The sequence below is a fragment of the Girardinichthys multiradiatus genome, chromosome 8, assembly GCF_021462225.1.
Source record: "Girardinichthys multiradiatus isolate DD_20200921_A chromosome 8, DD_fGirMul_XY1, whole genome shotgun sequence".
NCBI classification, from domain to species: domain Eukaryota; kingdom Metazoa; phylum Chordata; class Actinopteri; order Cyprinodontiformes; family Goodeidae; genus Girardinichthys; species Girardinichthys multiradiatus.
The window spans coordinates 16,540,792-16,568,523 of NC_061801.1; the positions used below are offsets into that span (position 1 = coordinate 16,540,792).

At 39.2% G+C, this 27,732-nt stretch overlaps 2 long non-coding RNA genes across 3 annotated transcripts; one reads left to right on the forward strand and one right to left on the reverse strand.

Moving 5' to 3' along the window:
• Positions 1-207: 207 nt before the first annotated feature.
• Positions 208-27,188, reverse strand: LOC124873101. Of its 2 annotated transcripts, none has more exons than XR_007039439.1 (3): positions 27,082-27,188; positions 26,851-27,009; positions 208-662 (listed from the first exon to the last, which is right to left on the reverse strand). It is a non-coding gene; the product is annotated as an uncharacterized LOC124873101 (long non-coding RNA). The 2 variants fall into 2 exon arrangements; XR_007039438.1 differs by having other exon boundaries at positions 26,851-26,984; positions 27,082-27,176.
• LOC124873102 lies at positions 27,016-27,411 on the forward strand. The gene is made up of 2 exons (XR_007039440.1): positions 27,016-27,276; positions 27,362-27,411. It is a non-coding gene; the product is annotated as an uncharacterized LOC124873102 (long non-coding RNA).
• Positions 27,412-27,732: the final 321 nt, after the last annotated feature.

Here is a 27,732-nt window from a genome sequence, read left to right on the forward strand (position 1 = left end):
GTAAACTTTTCAGTCTGCGTCTTGGTTGTTTTGTAGGATTATTTTTCCAGAGGGTATATACTGTTAGCACAGCTATTTGAAGATGTTGATGCTTTGAAGCAGACAAAAATGACAAAAAAGCAAGACAAAAGTGTTTGAAAATCAACAGAATGCAGCAAATTTTCACAAGCATTGCAGCTATTTTTTATTCCCTGTTTGTGCCTCTTGCAAAGTAACTTTTAGATGGTGAGGTATAATTTAACTTTGTATTAAAGTTTAAATAAATTACAAGTATTTAGTCATTTTTGTACTAAACAACCCTTGAGCAACAGTTCCCTTATTAATTTTGAGCATGTAAGTAAACATCCATCATCAAGGTTAGCTGGTAAAACCTTTGGTCCATCTCAGTCACCTTTTATATCCACCAGCGTTCCCATTCCCACTAACCAAGGGGGCGTGTTCAGTGTCCTGCGTTGCCCGGATCCTCTGGTGTCTGTGGAGATAATGGGGCTGGATAATGAGACAATGCTGCACTGAAGCTCTGGCAACATGCTGGGTGGGAAGGTTGGTTTGGGGTGCAGTAAGGACTGATAATGAGAGACAAACTCTTCCAGGCATGGTGGTGGCGGCGGTTGTGGGAGGATGGCGTTTGGAGGTAACCGCAGCAGGAGGCTCAATCTGAGCTGGAAACAATGTGGAGGGAGAGACGAAGGAGAGAAAAAAATGGGAACAAAGACGAGCAACAAAATGGTTTTAACAAGTGTGAGATAAAACACACCTCACAACAGATTAAAGAAGACAGTGAACAGCTGGACATCTGATACTCTGTGAACATACATTATGCATGTATGTGTGCATTTAGACAGTGGCTTAGAAAAGTATTCGTACCCAAAGAACATTTTCACATCTTGTCACACTGGAGCCAACAAGTAGTGCAGTTGTAAATTGGACATAAAAGGACATGTGGGTTTAAAATGTTTTACAATTAAAGATTTGAAAAGTAAATATACCATCTCCATGTTTCATCATGTTTCACCACTCTTCTATAATTTCCTGGTTTGTACAGTGCACAGCAAATCGTTGTTTTGTCAATAGGTTCTATCATCTGAGCAGTGAATCTCTGCAGCTCCTCCAGAGTTAACATGGGTATCTTGGCTGTTTCTTGATTAATGCCCTCCTTACTCAGCCTGTCAGTTTGGGTTAACAGCCATTGTACCCTTTCCAGTTGCAGATGATGGATGAAATAGTCCTCTATAATATGTTCTAAGCTTGCGATATTGTTTTGTAACCTAACCCTGATTTAAACCTTTGGAGAACTTAATCTCTGACCTTACAGCTATGTTCCTTGGTCTCCATGATGCAGTGTGTTTACCATTATTGTTCTCTAATTAAACTCTGAGGAAACCATAATTTTACTTCCAATTCACAATTATGGAAGCACTACTTTGTGTTCAATCTCACATAAAAACATAGGTAGTTCTATTAAGAAAAGTTTTCAAACACAGTAGGACTACTTTTGCGGGCACTGTACTGAGAGTCTCAAACTTGATCTTAAACCAATGACAGAACAGAGCAAACCTTAAACTTTATAGTTTTGTGGAAGCGTAAAGCTCTGTTTGACTAGATAAAAAGTGTTATTATTGTCTTTACCAAAATAAAATGAATTCTGTGATAAGTTCACTCTGAGTGGAGACATGCAAGCTGTCTGGTTGGGAAACACTTTTACATTAGAGGAAAGTTCTTGGCGAGAGGAAAGACAAATGAGCTTGTTATTGCAGGCAGCCAGGAAATCTGGTGAACACTGCCAGGTCAACTGACCTGAGAGTTTGCAATCCAGATAAAGTCATGAGAGTGTTATTATAAAATGTCACGTACGCCAGTCTGATATTTTCCAGATGTTGGGCCGGAGTGTATTCTCGGAAAAAGTAGAAATAACAGTGTGAATGTGCCAAGGAATGTTACGTAACGGAGAATAATGATTTCAATTGGTCAAGAAGACCCCAATACACACTAATGCTTTGTAACTGTATAAAATCGCCCTTTAAGAAGTGAACGGGGGGGAGACTTCTGTAATTTGTGATGAAGATGATGATGTGCGCTTTTTGAAGAATAAAGTTTCCCTCTGGTGAGGTCTGTGTGTTGAGAGATATTTCTGAGTATTGTGATAACTATTTAGCTCAGTAATTGAACCGCTCGCTCTCAAAGTTTCATCTTCAGATTTTCAGCTGAAAGTAACCTGGGCTTATTAAGTAGGAAGACAAACATTAACCTTAATTCTATTCATACTTTTCTTATAAATACGTGACTTTTATGATAGTAAGGGGTGTTAATTTAGTCCAAAACAAGCAACGATTCTTTATCTACCCCCTCTGTGTTTTATTAAGATAGCTGTGAACATTTCTTCTAAGGAGTCACTGTTGAGCTCAAGACTCGGACATGCCACCTTCATTTGTGCTTCTGCAGCATAATCCAGTGAGCTTTTGTCCTTTTTTCTCCTTCAAGCTTTAATTTTTTTAGATTTGTATCTCAGCTAAAAAGAGTTTAGATTTTATTTGGCATGAATAGTTCGTGGAGCCTGCAATAAACAGAGACCCCATTCCTTCACAGGCATGCAGGGCCAACAGAGTTACATTAATTCTTTCACCCTCAGGAGAGCCGAGTATTGATTGGGTCTCTGTGCGGTTTGTCACAGGTGATCACAGTGATTGGAACACTGCTCAAGCATGTTATCCGGCGATGGCCCGGAGGAGGCAGTTAAGGACCTAAAGAGCAGAAACTGACTGGCACTAAAGGAGAATATGCTTATTTTATGAGTCACTTGTCTGCCCTGTCAAATGAAGCAGAAAAATGACTGACGGATGCTAGCATATCAGATGAATGTGTTTGTTCCTGTGGACAATGACAGTTTGTACACGAAATCTTTGGCTTACACTACATGTCATTAACCATCAGTCAAAATGAAAGCCAGCCCTAGTAGATTATAAGGTGCACCATATCCAAGTCTACATTCTCTACATATGTTTCTGACGTTGTCCTGCCAGCGTACATCATGCTAGACTAACACTGTGAAGTCCCCTGTTCTTGTACCAGGATTTTCACTTAAAGATTTTCACTCAAGAAAAAAACTCAACTTATGTCCATTCTCACCTCTTCAAAGCCCTGTCTTTGTTCATGTCACCCTTGTTACACTCTCTCTGAGGGACCATACACGTTCATGCATGTGCAGCCACTTCTACAATATTTATATATTTTTTTCTATTGGATAAAAAAAAATTCCATTGTTATAACTAATGTGGTGCACCATTTAATTAAATTCTGGGTAGAGGATGGCGCCCTAGATAATTGTCTTCTCCACTATACTGGACATCAGGACACCAAAAATGTTGACTTACCTTCCACACGTTACAACTACAGATGTTCCGGTCAAGACGTTTTAAAATGATCAATACAGAATTAAATAATGAAATTTAAAAATCATTAGTTAAGACTTGAATTCATTGCTCGGTAAAATTATACAATTTAGAATATTTCAGAATATAGTTATTTCAAATTTCCTTGCTATACTATTTAATGAAATAATCTTAGCTGAGACAATGATCTGATTGGTTAACGACAGACTTTGATGAATAAGACTGACAGATTAAATAAATGTTTAAGATGCAATACAAGATCAATCATATGTACAGGACTCATATCTAGTGGTTTAAGTACACCACCAGTCCAAAGTTTGGACACACCTTTTCATTCAATGGTTTGTCTTTAGTTTTATTCCTACCTTTGGAAACTCCTTCAAGACTGTTTTGAAAAGCATTTCAGGTGACTACCCCATGAAGTTCATCAAGAGAATACCAAGAGTGTGCAAAGCAGTAATCAGAATGAAGAATGTAAAATATAAAAGATGTTTTGAGTTAGTCACAAACTTCTGTTTGCTACACAATTTAATACACACTGCCTGGCCACAAAAAAAGTCGCCACCTGGATTTAACTAAGCAAATAGGTACGAGCCATTGGATAATTACTGCATGTTTCAGCCGTCAACAAGTTATTTAACCCCAACTGGTGCAATGAGTTGCTTCTTATTTTTTAAACAATGATGTCGAAAGACACATCCTGTGGTCGTGGAAAAGATGTCAGTCTGTTTCAGAAGGGTCAAATCATTAAACTTGCATCAAACAGAGAAAACATCTAAGGAGATTGCAGAAAATATGAAAATTGAGTTAAGAACTGTCCAACGCATTATTTAAAACTGGAAGGATAGTGGGGACCCATCGTCTTCGAGGAACAAATGTGGCTGGAAAAAAATCCTGAATGATTGTGATCAGCGATCCCTTAAATGTTTGGTGGAATAAAATCGAAGAAGAATGTTAGGTATTATTTAGTCAAGTCAGAGGCAAGAACGATACAGTCAATTTACTTGCAAGGGTAGCTCTGCAGTACAGACTACAAAGTGTTGGCACCCTTCTCTTTATTTATACATGCTGGTTCACACACAGTTCAACAAACATTCAGGGTGTGTGCGTGTGTGGGGGGGGGGGTCAGAAAGGTTAGGGTTCATGTGTCTTGATTTTAAACAGAGAGAGGGAGTGAGGACTCGGTACCAGTCCCTAGATGTTGCTGATAAAAGCATAACTCATTCCTCTCCCCATCTCCCTTTCTGTGACATGTAAGGAGGGAAAAGCACTTAGAGCAGACATGAGTGATAAACAATACAAAAGTTTTCAAACTCTAACAAAGAACAACAGTAGACCACCGGGTTATGTTTAATAGTGAAAGTAAGAGCATTTCCACATGCATAATGCGAAGGGAACTCAAGGGATTGGGACTGAACAGCTGTGTAGCCTTAAGGAAACCAATAATCAGTGATGCTTACCGGAAAAAAAAGGTTTCAATTTGCTAGGGAGCATAAAGATTGGATTCTGGAGCATGGATGAAGGTCATATGGTCTGATGAGTCCAGATTTACCCTGTTCCAGAGTGATGGGCTCATCAAGGTAAGATGTACAGTATGCCTAGTGCCTACTGTACAAGCCTGTGGGGGCAGTGCTATGATCTGGGGCTGCTGCAGTTGGTCAGGTCTGGGTTCCATCAGTGGATGTTTTCTTCCCTGATGGCACGGGCATATTCCAAGATGACAATGCCAGGATTCATCGGGCTCGAATTGCGAAAGAGTGGTTCAGGGAGAGACATCATTCTCACACGTGGATTGGCCACAAAAGAGTCCAGACCTTAACCCCACTGAGAATCTTTGGGGTGTGATGGAGAAGGCTTTGCACCCGTGGTCAGACTACCATCATCAATGCAAGATGTGGGTGAAAAATTAATGCAACACTGGGTGGGAAAAAATCTTGTGATGTTGCAGAAGCTTATTGAAACAATGCCACAGCGAATGCGTGCTGTAATCCAAGCTAAAGTCGGTCCAACGAAATATTAGAGTATGTGACATTTGTTTTTTTGGTGGCGAAAGAAAGTTCTAGCATCCTGTCACAAATTGATGCGTCCCTGGAAAAGCATTTTACCCCAAGTTTCCTACTGATCATTTACCAAGTATATCTTTTGAAAGAAATGATACAGCTCGGTTCATATCAGGTGATCTGTTTTGAGAACATCATGATAGCTTTCCTAGCCTAGTTGACCCTGAGCTATTTAGGATGACCTGCAGAAAATTTGGGAAAACCCTGTTTTCCCTGGAGAGGTTTTAAACTGATTTCTGATCTTAAAGTATTAGCCTACTGTATTGATGTTGGAAAGTTGGACACACAAAAAGAGCTGATATTAAATTGCAGTAGACTGAAACCCAGTTTTTGCACTCCCAGTCGACCATTGCAGCATGGAGTCAGTCCATTTCTAGGGGAGTCTAAAAGCATCATCAGTGAAACAACAGCAACAAGGTGGGATACAAATAAACAGTGTAACACTGAATATTGTCATAAAAAAACAGAAAGAACTAATAGTTCTCAACTTCCATTTCTGACAGGCATCTGTAGAACCTGCTGCAGTTACAGGATTATAAGCATCCACATCGGCCTGAACTTCAGTGATCCTCTTCACCCTTTTTCTATGTGTGAGTGTCATATAGATCTTCATGGTCCCACAGGACCAGGATGAAGCCTTCACTGTCATGGCACCCTGTACTGAAACTGACTTAAATTGGACAAATTACTCACCTAAACATGCTGACCTTTCTGCAATCCATTTTACTGGCATTGACCACATTATATTTTAACCACTGTGACTGTTTTTAATTAGTTGTTTTCCCTCAACTTCAGCCACAATAATTACAGGCGTCACACTATGGTTTCTTAAATTTATGACTTTCGGTCCCCATAGAACAACTATTCTGTATTTATTTATCTTATCTTTCCTCTCCAGTGATGTATTTTGTTTTGTTACCATGTCACGTCTGCTCCTTTTATAGGACACTTAGTTCTTGTCACATATTTAAATTTTTTATTCTATACTTCATCCCATACCTTTAGACTTTATTTGCATAAACACAGTGATAGTTAAGCAGTGGAGTAATGGTAGTTTATTTGATAAAGTGGGGCAAAAAAGTAATTTTAAAAAAACACGTTTGTGTATCAAAATTCCTTAGATTTTGACTTGTGTTTTTTTCTGTGATTGCTCATTTTAATTTTTGTCACAGTTTTGAAGCACTAAAAGACTGTTTTGTAACAGACATTCCGCGTGAACTCCGCGTTGCCAAATGTCAACAAACGGCAACGTTTCGCCGGGTCATCAAGTAGGAGGAGCTTCCATTTCCTGCTTCTTGGTTTCAACTGAACATGGCGGACATGGATTTCACGGATAATCACGGTGTTTTACCTGTGGAGAGCCGGAAAACTCCGCCGACGTCAACGTTCCTGGGTTCACCAGATTCTTCAGGGACAGGAACAGTTCGGAGATTACCACCACCTACTCCAGGAGCTGAGTCTGGATGACAGTCGATTTCAGCGGTACTTCCGTCTATCCAGGACCCAGTTCGAAGATCTGCTGTCCTGCGTTGGGAGACGAATCGGCCTCCGGGACACCAACTACTGGCGCTATATCCCCGCTGCTGAATGCCTGTCCATCTGTCTTCGGTGAGTAAATACATCTCAGCTAGTTAGTTGAGTCATATAACTCAGGCTTGCTGCACACTGAAAACAGCTTCTTCTCAGCTGCGGTCTTTCACCCTACGTCACAGCCACATCCAGTCCCTGATTGGTTGACGCGACGCGAATTTAGAAAAAAGTTCAGATTTTTCAACTCGTCCATCGCTCCTTTGTCTCCTTTGGACCGCCTCGCGCCACTCCGCTCCTGAACGCGCCTCTACATAGGGATAACATGTAAATCCGCCGCTCCTATCGCAGAATCCGCGTTCGGTGTGAACGCACCATTAGAAGGTTCTAAGAGGGAACTCCTGGTTCCCTGGTCAGCCTCCAGACAATGTTATTTGTGAGTTCCCCCAGTTCTCTGGTCAACTTCCAGACTACTGGTGCTGCTGACCGCCGACCTCCAGACCTCTGTTGCCATTTGTTTTTTATGCCCTTTTTCTGGTGCCTCCTCCAGCTGCTCTATCCGTGTTGCTTTATTTGTTTGTGTCCTGTTTGCACTTTGGACGTGCAAATACCATAATAAATACGACACTTGTTTACCTTGTTTTTACATAAAGTGTGCTGTATGAAAAAGTAATATTACAAACTAGCTACTTATGCACACACAGATATATTCATTCACTGTATAAAAAGGCCCATGACCTTTTTTCTTTATTTCTGACAATAAATCAGACTACACATTACTTGTTTTAGGTCAGTTAGGATTACCAGAAGTATGTCTTTTTGCTAAATTCCAGAATTATGAGACAGAAATTTTTTTATTATTATTTTTAAACCATCCTTATTGACCTTAATAATGTTCAACAAATAAACTGTTTCATTAAAATGTTTTAAGAATTGAAACAATCTAAATAATTCATAAACATTAAGCAGAAACATAATAGCGAAAACCAATGGAGAAAATAAACTACCATTTAAATAAACAGTATCAATAAACAAATTTACATGTTTCCTTAAAAGAGCACATTGTGTAGATTAACTCCTTAAAAAAACTCAGTTCCTAGAATAAGATGAGACTGCAGATTATTCGCCCAGTGGTCAAAATTAATGCTGAACCTTCAATATCACCAAGAGCCTCCAGAGATCTATCAGAATTACCATAAGCAAATTGGTTAACAACTAGACACATTCTTTACATATGGGGGTTGCAGTGAATGACACTCCCGGCCTTCCGGGACTGATTCTGTTCCCTCTCGACCTTTGGCTCAGTCAGCTGATCGAACACATCCCCTCTATAAGCGTGGTATAGGGTAAGCGTATAGGACTTAGGGAACAAAAAAAAAACTATCACGTCTGCATTACATCAAAAATTCATTAACTGACCTTGCACAAAAGCGGAAGCTCTTAAAAAGCCTTGAAACATTCCAACACATTAATGGGAGGGGGGGTGAAGGTGTTGTAGCTTTATGAACTGATGTGAAACAGCAAAAAATGGGGGTGAACAGCTCCAAGATATTAAACTTGTTATAACAGTTTGATGGCTTAATCGCCAATCAATAGCATTGTGCAGCAGCAGTGACTGGGTGGGAACAGGATGGTGGTGATGAAAAATGCATGAGGCCGGAGCTGGAGCGAGGGCCCAGAAAATTAAACCTTGCACACCACATTTGCTGAGTTGCAGCTGTGGACCTGGGATAAGTTTGAGCTGAAAGGATTGTGTGCGGATGGGGGGAGTTGTGTTTCCTGGTGGTGTGTTTTGCACCTGTGTGAAACAAATAAGAACTCTCTGGAAAACGAAAACGTGACCAACACACTCATGCAGCCTTCAGCAAAACAGTAGTCCTTTTGAATTGTTTTTATGAAAATTTCAGTCTATTTCAACCTAAGCTTTGGTCCATTTGAATTTATTCTTCAAAAAATCGATAAAACTACTCAGGTGAAAATAAATCCAAGTAAAAAAGGAATCCTAATCCTTATCTCCAAGGAGAGACAATGATTAGAGATGAGATGACTTCTTCTTCTTCTTCTGATGACCTGCAGCTTGGTTGGGGTATTTTGAGGTCTCCTGCTGGCAAACAAATGGAAGTAATGACCCTAAAATCCAGTCTATTTTTGATGTACTCTTAATTCCTCTCTTTTTAACAGAAGTACTCAGGCTCCCTCGGGTCATGAAAGATTAATCACTCATTCTACACAGATTAACCCAACAAAATTATGTTTGGACTCAAAAATCAGCTTGCATCTCATGGTGGAGGTCTTAGTTTTAGTTAGATGGACATAAGTTCAAACTAGAGAGAAGATTGACTGTAACCAGAATAATTTCACCATTTTAATGTCACAACAATGATTATGAAAGTTGTAATGCAACTTGCATCTGACAACGACACAACAAATACCAATAAATCCATTAAGGGCTAGCTGAGAAATAAAACATGGAAAATGCTGGGTGGCATCAAATCCCAGATCTTGATCTCAATGAGGTGCTGAGGAGGTACATAAATGGGCTGTACATACAGGAAACCCCTCAACGATCACATAGCTGAAAATGAGAAATAGGGCCAACGTCCTTCAGACCAATGTTTGGCAAGATTGCTATAAGCACTGCATCCCGTAAGTTATTTTAGCAAAAGATGGTAAGACTAGCCTTTAGGGTGTTGGGTGTCCTAACCTTTTTCTCAGTTAGGATATATTTTTTTGCTATTTTTGTTTTAAGATATAAAGCAAGTTTAATTTTGTGGTTTACCTGTAATTAAATCACAAACATTTACTCAGAACTGTCACTATGGAAATGAACACCTTTCAAAGCTGCTCTGCCAGCTCTGTTCTGACCTGAATTTTCAAGTATCACTATCTTTACAGACTTGCTAAGACAGTAATGAGACAGAACTTGAACTTTTTCAGTTATCATAAAAACAAGAAAATGGAAAAAATGAAGCTTTACTATCCACTGGCACTGCATGATTGGTTTAAGGATGCAATGTAGTTAAGTGTTTTATTTTTGCTCAACTTAAAATGTCTAACTTTGGAGTTAGAGTTAAATTTCACAAAAAACGTCCAAAGTCAGAGGTTTATCACAAACCTCAGCCTCAAAATCTAACATGGCCTTGCAAATAAAACAGAGTGAGAGCCACAGTTAAGAAACATTTATTTGACATTCTGACAATTTGTTTCTCATAAATTGCTTTACACACCTTTACATGTGGCAACCGTGTACAAAACACAAAGAAAATCCTTATTAGGTTGCATTTCGAATCGTAGTTAGCCTGTACACAGGAGAGAAATAGGATTCAACCTAATAATGGATGTTATCTCTACTGACTGTCTTTAATGTTTAATGAAAACAATGATTCTGTGTAAAAGGTGTCTGTCTGTCCAACGCTTCCTGGCTCAAACCTTCACTTTTTCACTCTGTTGAAAGCCCGTCCAGCCTTATAACCCATTTGATATTTTCCCATTAACATTCTTGTTCCTGAGCTGTAGTGCAAAGGTAGGTCCTTTGAGGCTGAGCTCCGACAGCCTCGTGCTTCTTGCCTCTCTGCTGGGTGCAGTGCCCCGCCACGAGGCTGTGATCTCACCTGTCAAAGTGAATTTAGCGGCAGGTGAGCTCAGTCGGTGGCTACCTGCAGACTACAGTCTTGTTTTATGCTCCAGTTGGCTGTCTCCTGCTGAACGTGATGCAGGAGAAACATGGACAATGACCCATCTGACCCCCCCCCTTGAAGTCAATCAAGTATAAAGTCTTGGCTAGAGCGTAAGGAGTAGAGAGGGGTTGAAGTAAGAGCAAAGAAGGAGATTAGGTGGACAAGAACCATTCCTGCCTGGGTTTCCCTGAAGTGTTTCTCTAAACTAACAGAACAGCAGGTGACGTGTTGCAATCTGACAGTGATGTAATTGTCCCGGCTGGTAATGTGCATAAAATCTCTCACAATTAATCCACTATACACTTTCAGGGCAGTAGACTATTTATAGGACAGAAAGGGAGGAGTTTGTTCGAGCATTCAAAGCTTTTGTGGCCTTGAACGGTCTGTCAGGTAAGCTTGTTTCTCTCATCCTGTCTGAAATAAACTGGGTCCTGCCCTTGACACGAAAAATAGCTTTGTCATTGATCAGAACGCATCCCGGCAAGCAGGCATAACTAAAATAGCATCGCCATTGATTTTGAAAGGAAGGCTAATCAATCTTTATTAGTTCTGAACAAAAAGCTTTGGAGGACCAACAGAGCACTTCCAGTTTTTATGTGAAAGAGGCTACCAGAAAGCCTGCTGACGATCAAACGCTGTCACCAGATTTGCGCTTTGCACTCTCAGACAGCTCAGACAGAAGGCCTGAGTAACCTCTTCACACACACACTGAGCCTGTGAGAAGACAAGTCAGACGATCCAACGAGCAGACAGAAGCATGCAGGGAAGTGTTTCAGTCAGCAGGAACTGGCTGTGTTGAACAGCAGCACCTGGCTTAAAGGATAACACTTTCCCTGATCACCCGCATCTACGGGGCCAGATCAGCTGAATATACCATCTCATAACAACTGAAAGAGGTTACCTACAGCAGCCAGCATTATATCTCAGAAAAAAAGAAATCAAAGCTTTCTATGACAGAAACTGTAGCTGTTAAGGGACTGGGGACCCATATGTGTCTGATTACAAGCTGTAAATCTGTGTAAAGCTTATTTCTTACTGTCCAAACATATAGCCCGACATCTTTATTGATCTTTGTGGACACTGTGTGACAGACATTCAACACACAGTGCCTTGCCAAATATCCACGCTGTCTGAACCTTCGGACATTTTGTCACGTTAAAACCACAAACCTTAAGGTACAAAATGTTGTGCATATTTCTAACCTGGAAGGTAAGTGACACATAGTTTTTCACATTTTTTACAAATAAAAATCTGAAAAGGTTGGTGTCCATTTGTATTCAGTCATCTTTACTCTGACCCCATAAATAAAAGCATATCCAGTATAAATCCAGGTGTTCTGTGATCCTTCATAGTTTTTTTTTTTTAGAGAAAATTAGTGAGCAAACAGCATCATAGAGGCCAAGGAATGCTGCTGACATTTCAGTCGATAACGTTATTGAGAAGCTTAAGCAGGGTTAGGTCAAAACACAATTCTAGATTTGAATATCTCACAGAGTACTGTTCAATCAATTATTCATAAATGGAAAGAGTGTAGTACAGCTTTAAACTAACCAAGGCATGCTCATTCACCTAAACTGGCATGGTGAGCAAGGAGAGCATTAATCAGAGAGGCAGACAAGATGGTAACACTGGAGGAGCTGCATGTGGGAGAATCTAGTAAAAGTACAACTATTGATTCTGCACTCCACTAATCTGGGCTTTTTGTAAGAGTGGCAAGACTGCCATTTGTTGAACGAAAGCCATCAGATAATGCTCTAGCAGTTTACCACAAACCATAAAGAGGACACAACAAACATGTGGAAATAAGGCCTCTGGTCAGATGAGAACAAATGTGAACTTTTTGCCCACAAATAAAATGTGCAATGTGTTTTGGGAAACTAAAATGCACATAACTACTGTACAAAAACACCAACCCCTCAGTGGTGGTGGTGGCAGCATCATGCTGTGTGAATACTTTCCTGGAAACTGGTCAGAGCTGTATTTGTTAAAAAATAAATTAAAAACATATAACTTTTCCCTTTAACAATTCTGTCCTAATTTTAGTTGTTCTATCATATAAAATCCAAATGAGTGATTTGAGATTGCAACCTAACAAAATGTGGAAAAGTTCAAGGAATTGTTTGCAAGGCACTGTACACACATACAAATATCAGTGCAGCTTTTAAAAGCTAATATAGAGAGTCTGTGAGAACTAATTGCAACGTAGTCCCCCTTAAAACCCAAGTCAAGGTTAAGGGGAAAAGAAATTAATCTGTTCATAAAAATGGCTGCTGGGAAAGGAAGTAAAGACAAATTTCAAAAACAGAACCTTCCTCATTATGTAGACATTGAAATAATTATCTGAAAGAGCTGAAAAGAGAAAACAAAGCTGTGTAGAAGAATCAACAGCACCCTAAGGGCAAAGAGAAGAGATGCAAAGTGACAAAGAGGTGGAGAGAGACAAGAAGGGGGAGGAGGATGCTGCATTTAGTCAACTTCCTGTTCAATGTATGGAAAGTTTTGGCAGCAGAAATTAGGCAAAACAGGGAGGAACAAAATACAAGAAGGGGAGGTAAAGAGGGTAAACAGAAGCATCTTTGATCCAGGAAGACAGATGTTGAGGAGAAGCTGTCTTTTTTTGTGTAAAGGCCCACCTGAGCTGACAGGTAGCTTTGCCCAGATGGCTCTTTGTTGAAAACCAAGCACTAATGAGCTGAAAGAGAGGCAGGGAAAAAGAAGGGAAGGGACTTTGGCAATTGGCTGAGAGGAGGGTGTAAGAGATTTTGGGTAGCATGATTGGATGTTTTTCAGCTGGCACGGACACAGGAGTGCTGTAGTGTCGAACTGATTACATTTCATTTACAAGCCTCTTGTGTCCTGTCTGGATATCATAAATCAAACATCTGCAAGTTGGAGATGATGTCAATGGCAGCCAATCACTGCGGTTTTGAACATTCATTACACATTGCCATGCATCAATGGATCAATGGTAAGGCAGGCTTTACTATGCATAGAGCCCACCTAAGTGTACAACACATCAATCACCCAGCAGAATAATCAAACTGCATAATGGTCCAAGGGTCAGTGAATGCTACACATGGTGGCAATGCAATTACACTGCAGGTGTTTTTATTCAATTTAAGGGTTCTGGATTTTATAGTGTGCTTATATTTGTTCAGGCTGTGGCTGAATGTGGACCTTAAGTTATGCATGCCAAACTCCTATACAAACAATCATTAAGGCCACATAAAGATTTCATCTATATCTTCCACTGAAGGGCTGGATATGTAATCTACTGACTTTCCAAAGCTTTTTTTTGTTTTGTTAAATGTAAACAAAGAAGGTGGCTTATCAAACACTGTGTTCTGTTGCACGAGACTGCAACGTAAACCATATATCGTGAACCTGAAATACTGCTCCAACATGCAAGAATGTTTTAATCTACAGACATATTCAATAAATCAGAATATGCATTCCGATAAGTCTCGCTTGTTAGATTAAAAGTCAGTCAGTCAGTCATTTTCTACCGCTTTTTCCATAGTGGGTCGCGGGGAAGCTGGTGCCTATCTCCAGCAGTCTATGGGCGAGAGGCGGGGTACACCCTGGACAGGTTGCCAGTCCATCGCAGGGCAACACACAAACAACCATGCACACACTCATACACTGTGGGCTGCATGGTGACGCAGTTGGTAGCACTGTTGCCTTGCAGCAACAGTGCTACCAACTGGGTTTGATTCCTGGCCGGGGTTTTTTCTGCATGGAGTTTGCATGTTCTCCCTGTGCATGCGTGGGTTCTCACCGGGTACTCCGGCTTCCTCCCACAGTCCAAAGACATGCCTGTTAGGTTAATTGGTCACTCTACATTGCCCTTAGGTGTAGGTTAAAAGTACCTTTTTAAAACGCCAACATTTATTTTTTAAATAATTTAAAGTTTTAATGTTTTATTGTTTTAAAATGTGACAACTGAGTGACATTGTTTGTAACAAAGTAGTTAAATTACAGAAAAAAAATCAACATTATTAATTTGAGATACTTCAAGTAAAGGTTTTACATTCAACAGTGTGTAGGAATGCTATTTTAGTTTAAGATGTATTGATGTGATTTGTTTTCTCTCTCATCTCAATAAGGTTTCCCTCATTTATAAGGTTTGACTAACAGCTCTCAGCTGCATCCTTTTTTTTCCTCTCGGTACTTTAGTATGTGAAGTTTTTTATGGCTGTTTACAAGCCAGAAGATAAAATAAAATGAAAATGTAACTTGGTTGACCCAGATGGTGCATCAAGCAAGACCCTAAATGAAAAAGTAAAAAACAAAATATTTAAATTGCATTTTGTCAAAGTTTATGACAAAGTTTAGAAGTGCAGACCCCACATTTAGAGATAGAAGAGTAGGTAAGAAAGCAGAACAATGAGAATTTAGCACAATACGGAGACAACTTGTTTGCTTTGAACAGAGTACTAAACATTACAAGGTATGCAACTTCTTCTTAAAAATACATGTGACTTCATGGTTTATTGAATTAAGATTTTTATTGTAGTTTGGCTCAAACAGATGGGGCAGCCTACATGACAGTCTGCCTTTTCTCTGGAAACACAATCTGTTGCTTAAAGTTGGTGTAGTTGGTTTAACATGGCTTTGAGACTGGGGGGAGGGGGGGGGTATTCAAAAAGCATAACTTGCAGCATTTTATATACTTTGCAAAGATTAGGAAAAGGTATGTGATTACAATGCAAATCTAAAGAGAGAAAAACCGCCCTGTACCGTTATTGCTTCGTCTTAGCAATGCAGTAGCTGGGGATGTTAGCTTTTATCTAATTATAAGTTTATCATCTATTTTTAGACAATGTAAAAGTATACATTGTTTTTAAAAATAAATCAGAAAAATTGTGGTGCCACCCCCTGCAACAATAAGTACAGTCAACGGTTGGAGAGATATCCGGAAGCGCTCAGCAAATGTTCCTATTGCTAATCAGTTCTGCATTTGTTTTAAAAAAGTGTTTAATTGGTGCTATGAAAATAATGCAAATGGCTACTGTTATTCTTCTACTGTACATTCAGTTTAGTCATACATGAAGATTGAGCTCTAAACATAATTTCCAATGCCTATTTTTTCATTCTAAATTGAGTGATTGACTGGAAGCCTTCATTGCACCAAAACTAAAGTCACACTGCACTTCAGGAAAAAAAATCCGAACAGTATGCAGAAACTGCAGCAGAGAACTTCCATGTAAGAAGTGATTTCCTAACCACCCCTGAGAGTTTCCTCTTCTGATATTCTTGCATATATTAGTAGGTATCAAACTAATCCACCCCAGCTGCTCATCCTCCAACTGTTCAGCATGGTAAAAAAAAAAGCTTTTAAAACCACTGAATACTTAATTAGTTTAGGTTGTTGCATTTACATTTAACCACCAGGTTTCTCTAAGTACCTTAAGTTTAATCTTCAAAATCAGCCCATTTGCTATTTCTGTTAATATACTTTATAACTTTTTTTAGATACAACCCTATGTATAGGATATCAGAATTTGCATATTTTGTGTGACTTCCTATATTATTAAACATATGTAGAAAATGTGAAAAATGCCTTAAAATAATAAGAAAGTTACATTGCGTCTAAAAATATTTATGCAGTCACCTCTAATGAGTCACACTGATCCAGCAGAAATCAGTCCTCTAGCTGTTAAAAATGTTTCTTATTTAGCTTTGACCTGTTGATGGTGTGTCAAGGGGTGTAGTGAATGAATCCCACAAGAGACAGAAGCAAAGACTCAGACAAAGAGACTCCTGGTCAATAGCACCTTAATGGTCAGCTTTATAGCTGCCCACTTGTCCTACCAGCCCGGTATTTTTTCTGCTCTCCCCGTTTGCTCTTGGGGCAAGACGGTAGCCAACCTGTCTCGCTGAAGGACGTCCGAAGAGTTTCAAAGGCGATAGCAAATCAAACTGTTCCCTGAATCTAATATCAAACAGGCCTGGTGTCAGCATTTATTAGAGAAATCAGATTCCCCACTCGTCCAAGCCCTCTCCCTCCCTCTACTGCTTCACTCCCACTTGCAGTATTCCAACACACAGCAGCCCTTTGAAGTTGAAAGAATGCAGGATTGCAAATTACCCAGGAGACGTAGCTGATAGTCTTTGAAGCCCTCCTTTGATAGTGTTTTCTGAGCTCCCCAAGCATCTCTCTTCTTCTGTCTCTCCCTTGCTTTTTCCTTCTTTCCACGGACAATGCGCTGCGGCTTACAAACACAAATCTGATCCATCTAATAGGAACGTTACACACCGTGACATTGACTGTTATCCATGGGCCAAGAACCTTAAACACAACATACAAAACAATACCTTCATCCTGATCACAAAAGCTGTACTCTACACAATTTCAAATTTTACGTTATAACAGGTTTTGTCAATAGCTTTTTTTAAGGAGAGGAATTTGATGAATCTTCCAGTGTTACAGTTAAGCCCAAAATTATTCATACTTCTGGCAGAAGTAGATTTCTAATTACTTTCACTCAAACAAGAACTATGTTTCTTAGAGGTGATGAGAATATTGACATCTCTCAAAACATTGTAAGATTGTGAACCTTTATAAAAGGAATATCTCATTTACTCTGTTTTTGCTCACTTTTTTAAATGCCGAAAATTATTCATACCCTTTTTAATAATCAATGGTAAAATCTTGATTGCAAATACAGCAATCAAACCCTTCTTGTGATTTGCTTATCAGCTTTTTGTGTATTTCCACTTGATTTTGTGATAAAATTAGTGATGAGCACTAAGTCTTTAAGATCAGAAGACCTTCCTGCCTTCACCCTAATCTTTAACTCCCTCCACAGATCAGTTTCATATTAGGATTCTGGCTCGTCCACAACAAAATAATAATATTTTATTATTTCCACTCAGAGGAAACATGTTGATAAAATTAAAAGATCACTTTAAATCCAAATTTGAGTAAGAATAATGTTCGGCTGCGTAATAATAATTCATTCGATTTATTAATTGTAATTATTAAGTGCTAGTAGCAGAATAATTAGAATTTCATAGTCTACTTCAAATATCTAAATATTGAGGATGATTTTACTTAGGAATTATAAATAGTTACATATGAAGTAAATTATAACTTTTTATTAATATTCATGATCAAATAATCATAATTTCACAACAATACACAGTGTTACATCCAGCTTCGCCAGGCTGTCATAGGTCTTTTTGGACATGTTGAACAATTTCACTGCATGAGCGTTATGATTCTAGGAGTGCCATAGATACCACACACATGCACCACTGCTATCGAATCAGTGCAAGTTCTTTTCAAATGTTGCAACAATAAATAACAACATTACTTATGTCTTGCTACACTGCACAGACAGTCTACAATGAGGATGAATCACTCACCTTGGCATGATGAATGCTGGTAGCGCCTTTAAAAGACACACTCTAAGCTGTACTTGTCGGGTTTCGACATTTTGGACTTTGTGTGGTTTTGTGTTTGTTTACTTTTTGTGTAGGTGTTTTCTAGTTTGGGTTTTGTAGTCATGTTTGTTTGTTTATTTCCTTTTGCTCCCTGATAGCTTTGTTCTCTCTCCTGCCTCCTAGTGTTTGTTGTTTTCTCTCCCCTCGCTCTTAGTTCCTTTAGTGGTTGCTTTCTTATTACTTTGTATGGTTTTCTTATGATTATGATTATTATTATTATTATAGTTCTTTGGCTTCCTTGGGTTCTCTAGTTTAGTTTCCCGTTTAGTATCTCTGTGTTTATTTATGGTTAGGTATTTGTTCTCTTTGCACTCTTCTAGTTCATTAGTTTATTTTTTCTGTTCCTCCTCTTGTCTTTTAGTTCCCCTTCTGTGGTTGTTTGGTCGGTGTTTGTTTCTCTATTGTTTATAGTTCATTCCTAGTTCAGTTCCTCGGTTTAGTCTCTATTGTTCCAGTCCCTCCTTATAGGTTAGCTTTAGTTATTGTTTACATTTAGTTTACATTTATTCTAGTCCTCGCTTTCTCTGCTTCCTTCCCAGTTAGTTCAGTCAGTGTTGGTTTATCTTTGTTTTCTTCTTATGGTTTCTTTTGTTACTTCATATTTTGCCAGTTTCTTAGATCTTAGGTTGTTGTGTTCTTCTGTTCTCTCCAGTTTCTCAGCTTCCTTTAGTTCATGGTTATTCCTGATTCTTATGCTTCATTTGGTTATTTATCTTTGTCTATAGTTTTGCTTAGATTGTTCTCTGTATTGTTTATTAGTCCCTTCTCCAATGCTTTAGTCTTTGTATTAGTTTCACCTGTTCCTTTAGCCTCCCTGCTTCCATGTCACACCTGTTCCTAGTTCTTTTGACTACCTGCTCTTTGTTACCCTCTGTATATTAGTTGTTCTAGTTTCATTGTTCGTTGCTGGTTCCTCCTGTTCACTACCTCTGATTAAGTTCAGTGTGTGCTACGCGCCTGCTCTGAGAATTCATGTAAGTTTTGGGTTCAACTCATGTTAATTCCTGCAGTGACTATGCTACGTTTTTGGATAACCTTTGAATAAAGATGAAGCCTGCCTGTAACATGCTGCTGCCCAGCTCGTGTCTGCATTTTGGTCCACTTAAGCCGCAGAACGTGACAGTACTGGGCTTTATAAATAACTCAGTCAATAATTATTTAACAGCTTGGGGACTCTCATAGACTGTGTATAGGGCTGGGTTCCAAACTCCACTCCTTGATGACTGGTGTTCTGGAACCTTTAGACGTGTCCATGGTCCAACACACCTGAATTAAATGGCTGAACTGCCTCTTCAACATGTATTGAAGTTTTACCAGGTTCTGCTAAGGATCTAATTATTTAACTCAGACTTGTTAAATCAGAAACACATCTGAAAGTTGCCGGACAATGGCCCTCAAGAGCTAGAGTTTGATATCTTCAAGATAGGTCATTGAACTTTCATCTACAGACCATCAGGTATTGGGGGAAAAATAAATAAACAGTGAGAGTGCTTTTACACCATCCTGACATAGTAGAACACTGAATTTTATACTATTTTTCCTGTATGCACACACAACACAAAACCTGCTTGAAGGTGACACATACTTTGTAGAAGTGACTGCTGGACTTCTATTTTAGAAAATACACTTAATTATTTTATGTTACATACATAGCAAGAAACCAAACCAAAACACATAACCTATAACATGAATTCCTGACTTTTGGTCCCCTGAAGAAAAAACAGATGCAGGGCTTCCACTACAGGTCCTTCTCAAAATATTAGCATATTGTGATAAAGTTCATTATTTTCCATAATGTAATGATGAAAATTTAACATTCATATATTTTAGATTCATTGCACACTAACTGAAATATTTCAGGTCTTTTATTGTCTTAATTCAGATGATTTTGGCATACAGCTCATGAAAACCCAAAATTCCTATCTCACAAAATTAGCATATTTCATCCGACCAATAAAAGAAAAGTGTTTTTAATACAAAAAACGTCAACCTTCAAATAATCATGTACAGTTATGCACTCAATACTTGGTCGGGAATCCTTTTGCAGAAATGACTGCTTCAATGCGGCGTGGCATGGAGGCAATCAGCCTGTGGCACTGCTGAGGTCTTATGGAGGCCCAGGATGCTTCGATAGCGGCCTTTAGCTCATCCAGAGTGTTGGGTCTTGAGTCTCTCAACGTTCTCTTCACAATATCCCACAGATTCTCTATGGGGTTCAGGTCAGGGGAGTTGGCAGGCCAATTGAGCACAGTGATACCATGGTCAATAAACCATTTACCAGTGGTTTTGGCACTGTGAGCGGGTTCCAGGTCGTGCTGAAAAATGAAATCTTCATCTCCATAAAGCTTTTCAGCAGATGGAAGCATGAAGTGCTCCAAAATCTCCTGATAGCTAGCTGCATTGACCCTGCCCTTGATAAAACACAGTGGACCAACACCAGCAGCTGACACGGCACCCCAGACCATCACTGAATGTGAGTACTTGACACTGGACTTCTGGCATTTCCTTCTCCCCAGTCTTCCTCCAGACTCTGGCACCTTGATTTCCGAATGACATGCAGAATTTGCTTTCATCCGAAAAAAGTACTTTGGAACACTGAGCAACAGTCCAGTGCTGCTTCTCTGTAGCCCAGGTCAGGCTCTTCTGCCGCTGTTTCTGGTTCAAAAGTGGCTTGACCTGGGGAATGCGGCACCTGTAGCCCATTTCCTGTACACGCCTGTGCACGGTGGCTCTGGCTGTTTCTACTCCAGACTCAGTCCACTGCTTCCGCAGGTCCCCCAAGGTCTGGAATCGGCCCTTCTCCACAATCTTCCTCAGGGTCCGGTCACCTCTTCTCGTTGTGCAGCGTTTTCTGCCACACCTTTTCCTTCCCATAGACTTCCCACTGAGGTGCCTTGATACAGCACTCTGGGAACAGCCTATTCGTTCAGAAATTTATTTCTGTGTCTTACCCTCTTGCTTGAGGGTGTCAATAGTGGCCTTCTGGACAGCAGTCAGGTCGGCAGTCTTACCCATGATTGGGGTTTTGAGTGATAAACCAGGCTGGGAGTTTTAAAGGCCTCAGGAATCTTTTGCAGGTGTTTAGAGTTAACTCGTTGATTCAGATGATTAGGTTCATAGCTCGTTTAGAGACCCTTTTAATGATATGCTAATTTTGTGAGATAGGAATTTTGGGTTTTCATGAGCTGTATGCCAAAATCATCCGTATTAAGACAATAAAAGACCTGAAATATTTCAGTTAGTGTGCAATGAATCTAAAATATATGAATGTTAAATTTTCATCATGACATTATGGAAAATAATGAACTTTATCACAATATGCTAATATTTTGAGAAGGACCTGTATAATGATGTAATTCTTCCTCACGGCCAAGCTTTTTTGTACAACTTCCTTTAGCATCGTCCTTGCAGATGTAGCTGTCACAGATCATTTCTGTTTACTCTGGTCTCTCCTAAGCCCATCTCTGGAGGATGAATGTAAAGGAAGTCACATGTTTTTTACTTCTTTAAAGCAGTCAGTCTGACAGTTTATGTGAGAATGTCTGCTTAGGAGAAGTAACAAAGTCACAGTTGTCAAATGACTGTTATTTGGTTTAGAGCCACAAGAGTGACAGCTAAAATGTATTTCTTCCAGCACAAGTAGGAAATGTTATGATGAAACTAAATGGAAATGTTTTGCAGGTAAATGGTAAAATGACAGGTAGTCACAGCCACTAAATAAGATGGAATCATACTATACTTTACCAGATGATACACTCACAGGCCAATTAATAAAATAAAACTTGCAAGTATCAATTTGGGTCCAGTTTTGCCTTCAGAGCTGCCTTAGTGGTTTGTGGCACGGATACAACAAGGTGTTGTTGTCCCTGAGATTTTTGTTCAGATTTACATCATAGAATCACTATAGAGTCGCTATTGTGATTGTTAGGTTATTTTTTAGTGTTTTATTTTTTTTTACAGCTTTCTTTAAACAGCTCAACATGTAGTCTCAAATTGTACTCAAGCCTGTGAGCCAAACTCAATCTTTTCGCTGCTTATGCAAATAATGTTTCCCAAATCCAGCTTTTAAAAACTGAATATACTGCACAAGCTTTTTTACCAAGGCATGCTTTTTTTGGTTGGTATAGGAAAAGGGAAAAAGTAAAAATCTGTGTTGATTTTACATGTCTGGTAGCATTTTGGGGTCCTCAAAAGTCTATCTCCAGCAACAGCCCTGTCTTTTACAAAAATCAGCACTGAGCCAGTTAGAATACCTTGGCCTGGTGAAGAAAACACCCACTGACTGCAAATCCAAATATGATTGGCTGATCAAGATGTCAATCAGAACATTTGGCATTATTTAGTTTAATGTTGATTGTTTTCAGACCAGGCTGCAAAGTACTGAGTAAACAAACTTTGCCTTGTGACTGCAGACAACAGTGTCTGAGTGGCTTACATATGTTTTACATAAAATCATAGTAAAGCACACATCTTGGACAGAAAAACTAGGGCAGATGCACATCACTATTAGTGGGTGCTAAATGTTTGCAGACCTAAGTTTGCAGGGATTTACAATTCAGAAAACAGGTGCAAAGGCAGATTTGCCTCAGAAATCGTTCTCCTAAGCAAACAGTGTATTTCTGCGCTGACGCAGTTTGCCCACATTTTAATGAGGCATTAGGCATGCAGAGAATACCCGCCCATATTTATCTGCGTTTATGTAAATCATAGCCACAGCAAACAAGTCCCCATGTATGCAACAGAAGCTGCCTTTACAAGAAACAGGTCAGGGAACTAATCCTGTCTAGCGAGGTCTGCTTAATATATTGGCAATTCATTTTCTATTGAAATAAGTGATCTAATCTGAGTTAAAATCATTTTGTGGCTCTTGCTAATTTTAAAATGCAAACCTTAAAATTATGAAGGGTTCCAACAGATGCTTCACATGTCGAGTTTATTAAAATGTTTCCCAATAGATTACCTCCGTAAAGAAGATTCGTCTGTTGTGTGGTAGGTCTGTTGTGTCATGGGTGAGGTGCAATGGGGATTCCCTGCGGCTCTTAATAGTTCTGCTGATGGTGAGACGAAGGACCGTGATGAGGAGTAGACAGCAGAGATGGGGGCAAGCGAGATGTGGGGAAGAGAGATGGGTCATGTACAATATAAACTATCTATGTGTGTAACTGGAATGTGCAGATAGAGGAGAGGGGATTAAAAGCATAGGGAGTGAAGCATAGAGAGAGCAGAGTTGTTGCTCGCAGGTTTTGGCTGGGGCATCTTTCTCTCACTCTGTGCAGAAGTGAATATAAGCTGATTGTACTTTGTGTTTATTTCACTCTTTTGAAACCTGTGCCCAAATCATCGGACCCGGGGAAGCAGAGACGGCTTCGACAGTCAGCAAAACCCTACAGAAATTACATACCCATTTATTTATGGTAAAAATTTAAAGGATGGTATTATGCACAAGTGTTTTTTCATTCTGACATAATTATAAAAAGTTGTAACATTTGTACTACATTTATAAAGACCATATTAATTTACTAAAACTGATACATTTATAATTTCAGGCATTGCTTCCCTGCTTTTTATCTCTTATGTTTACAATCTGCAGCATTATTAATTAATTTAGAAACACTGTTGTAATGTTATTCTTTCCCTCAAATGCTATTTTTTAAATTCAGAGGAATGCCTCATCAGGTCAGTGCCTGTAGCTCTCTGTTATTTCCTGGAGATCTCTTCATTTTATGCTCCACCTTTGTTGCTTGGACAAGCAAAATGCTTCTTTTAAATATTGCCATGAAAAAAAATGTATCAACGTATTTTTCCAATTACTGTAAAGAATGAAATTATTTCCTTTACGCCCCACCATACATAACAACAATAAAGTTCAGAATGTCTAACCCTTTAAATGTTACTTTTAGTGATTGAAGTCTCTTTTAGAAAGAATAATCTCAAAACAGAAAAAAAGTTATTTTTGACTTGCCATACATAATTGGTCAATTTAAAGTACATAAACAATAGCTTTGTCTAGTGAAAAACAACAAAACATGAAATTATGAAGGGATTCAATACCAGGAATTTAAAACTAAATTAAAAATAGAAAGCAAATTTCAATAGTAATTTAATGTGAGTCAATAGGACAAAAAATCAAAAAGGCCCTAGGACGGTTACTTTAAAATAATAATGAATAGGTAAAACCTTTTCTCTTGCATCTACTGTGTTTTTGCCTAAAAAAAAGAATTGCGACCTGACATAAAAAATAGGAGCTCAATTCTGGATTTGGTGGGCTGGATAGCCTCAGCATGTATTTAGGGCAAACTGCTTTGTAAATCCAGTGCAGAAAAAAGGCAAATAGTGAGAAAACAGGTGCAAAAACTGGAGCAGATTGCATTGCTTTGTAAATATAACCCTCAGAATCAAGCTTATTTACATTGTCTGATTACAATGTGGTTTTCCTCTGATATTTTACTTTATTTTTAGAACATTTGTGAACATTTGCGATTTTGCGTGTATTGATTTATTTATGGGCTGCACGGTGGCGCAGTTGGTAGCACTGTTGCCTTGCAGCAAGAAGGTCCTGGGTTCAATTCCTGGCCTGGGGTCTTTCTGCATGGAGTTTGCATGTTCTCCCTGTGCATGTGTGGGTTCTCTCTGGGTACTCCAGCTTCCTCCCACAGTCCAAAGACATGCCTGTTAGGTTAATTGGTAACTCTAAATTGCCCTTAGGTGTATGAATGAGTGTGTGTTTGTGTGTTGCCCTGTGATGGACTGGTGACCTGTCCAGGGTGTACCCTGCCTCTCGCCCATAGACTGCTGGAGATAGGCACCAGCTCCCCTGTGACCCACTATGGAATAAGTGGTAGAAAATGACTGACTGATTTATTTATGTATTTATTGTCTGATTTCTGGGACCTCTTCTGAATACTTTCAAGGCCCTGTTGTCTCACCACTTGCAGATCAGCAGTTTCTGAAACACTTAGAAAAGCCCCTCTGACATCAAATATAATGTTTAGTCAACTAAATTAGTTTTCTATCCCATTCTGAGGATTTGTTTCAACTTCAGCACAACCTTTGACATGTGTAGATGCATAAGTAAACAATTGAACAGTACTTAATAGTGTATTTTTAAGTATTGTTTTGTGTTTTTATCATTATTTGCTACACATTTAAAGTCTGAATTAATGGTTGGCTGGATTAATGTGTAAAACAGACCATTAGTTCCTATTGACAAGTTTCCTCCCATGGGAAACAGTGGGATTACATCTGCTGTCTATCAGTGCTGTGTCATAATCCAGTCAATACTTCCAAGGACACTTTTACCATCTGCGTCCTAAGCAAAGGCGTTTCAGCGGATGCAGCACAGAATAGACTGTCGTGACTCACTGGCGCCCTACATTGACTCATAATATAAATGAGGGACAGAGGACACTCTTAAAGTTTGAAGTAGTAACTTTTTTCCTTTTTGTAGGATTTCTTTTAAGTTTCCTTTTCATTTCCCAAGATCTGAAAATGTATTAATAGTTCCAAGCAGGAGTAAATCTGGTATAGCACCCATCTTTTTCTTTTCCTTTTAATCACCTGAGAATTCGGAGCATCAGTCTTGTAATCCGTGCACAGATCATTTCCTAAGAGATGATGTAACTATTTTGATTTCAAGTGTAATGACAGTCCATTGTAGTTGGGTTTTAAAACCCCTTTCATAAATCTTAAATGCCCTCTGCCTCATTAAAGACACGCTGCTCAAGAGCTTTGTGTGTCTTTGTGTTTGACAAGTTTGACAAATGCTGGTTTGGTTTTGAACAACGATGAAGAAAACGACTCCCTTCCGGTGAGCTTCGCCCTCACTTTGAAGGGCATAATGTCACACGGTTTATGTTGATGGTAATACAAAAATGCACCCAAATGTTTGACTACATTTACACAACATTTCCAACACCAGTTTGATAACTCATATGCACACCATCTCCTGACAAATTCTGCTTGCAGCATTGCTCTGGCGGTTTGGGAGCTTCACGTCCACTTAGGTAATTAACACTGATCAAGGGTCGTCCTGCCTGTCATAGTCGCCTCATGTTACTGCCTGTTCAAAAGGATTCAAACTCATTGGCCAGAGCTGAGAGGAAAGCTACACACAAGCTTATACTCACATTCAATAAGCCCCCAGTGTAACTGCGAGTCGAGGTTTTGGAGGTGGGGGCTCATATCTGCCTTATTTAATATGAACAAGGGAAGATCAAGAGCCATCCACCCACATCTAGAGCAGGCTTTGAAAGGGACCCAAAACATAAAACACTCTCAAGCAGTGTCATGCAGCACTGACTTACTAATGTTTAACTAAAAAAACACTCATAAAGAAGTTTTTTTTCCTAAACATTTTATCATTGCACTGTTTAATTTAATAATACATCTTTAAAACCTATGTGCAGTGTGGAGGAAAATTAAATAATTAATTTGCCGTATTTTTACACAATTGTAGGTTTTTGCAAAGTATTTTCAAAATCCATTATTATAGTTCAGATAAACTTTGGTACTGTGGCTTTTTGTCTGAACCAGAGAAAGGGTTGCTGACATGGTGGTTTGATATCTGGAACCTGTATTTTATAGGCCCTGTGCTCCAACTGGATAATGTAAAATACCTCAAAATAAAATGTTATATCTGTCTATCTATATATATATCCTTCTATCCATTGTCTGTATCCTGCTCATCCTTGGAGGGCTGTGAGTGTTAGGAGTGTGTTCGGTTTGGGGGATATGTTTGTGTTCACTTACTTTCCAGAGTCAGAGTCGCATGGGCGGAGTTTTTCAATCTACACACCTGTCCTGGATCCTGCTGATGAGAGCAGCTGGCATTTAAGCTCCTGGAAGTGATCCATTCCTCGCCGGATTATTCAGTGACATTGGTACTGAGTGAGACAGCCAACAATTGATCTTTGAGACCTTCTTGAGTAACCTTGTGATTTTTGTGTTTCCTAAGGACACTTGGTGGAGTTTGGAACTCACCTTTTGCTGGAGCTTAAGGACTTGTGTATGTGGACTCCTTCTCCTGGAAACTCTCACAAGGAAGCCAACAATCCTCCGTCCTGCCACTCTCTCTCTCCCTTGGACCTGGAACACAAACGGACTCTGAAACCTGAAACACTTACTTCCTGGATTCCTCTGCCTCCTCCTCTGAGCTTACCTCCCTTCCAAGAGCCTGTAAGAAAGAAAGAGAAACTCTCTTCATTATACTCACCATTACTCCTGTGGATAGTCCATTTAGCATCTTCCTATTCCTTTGCAGGACGAATCAACTTCCATCATTCACTGTAAATAAACATCACTTTAACTTTTCATCTTGCCTCAGCTTCATTGTTCTGGTTTTGCCTGAACTCGGGTAATCCTCCAGTTAAACCTCAACAGTGAGGGGGCTGGTGCCTATTATTTTTATTAAAAACCTCATGAATCCATATACCTCTACTACAGATTTCTTTTTATTTATTGATGCATTTTCTTCCTTTAATTTCATTTATCTACATAGACACTGCAAAACGAGTGATCTCTATTTAGGGGACTGAAAGCTTTTGAGAATATATAGTTCTTCTTGGCCTTCTATGACCTTTAAGTTACTTTGGCAGTTTTTATTTAAAGCACAGTCCATGACTTTACCAAATG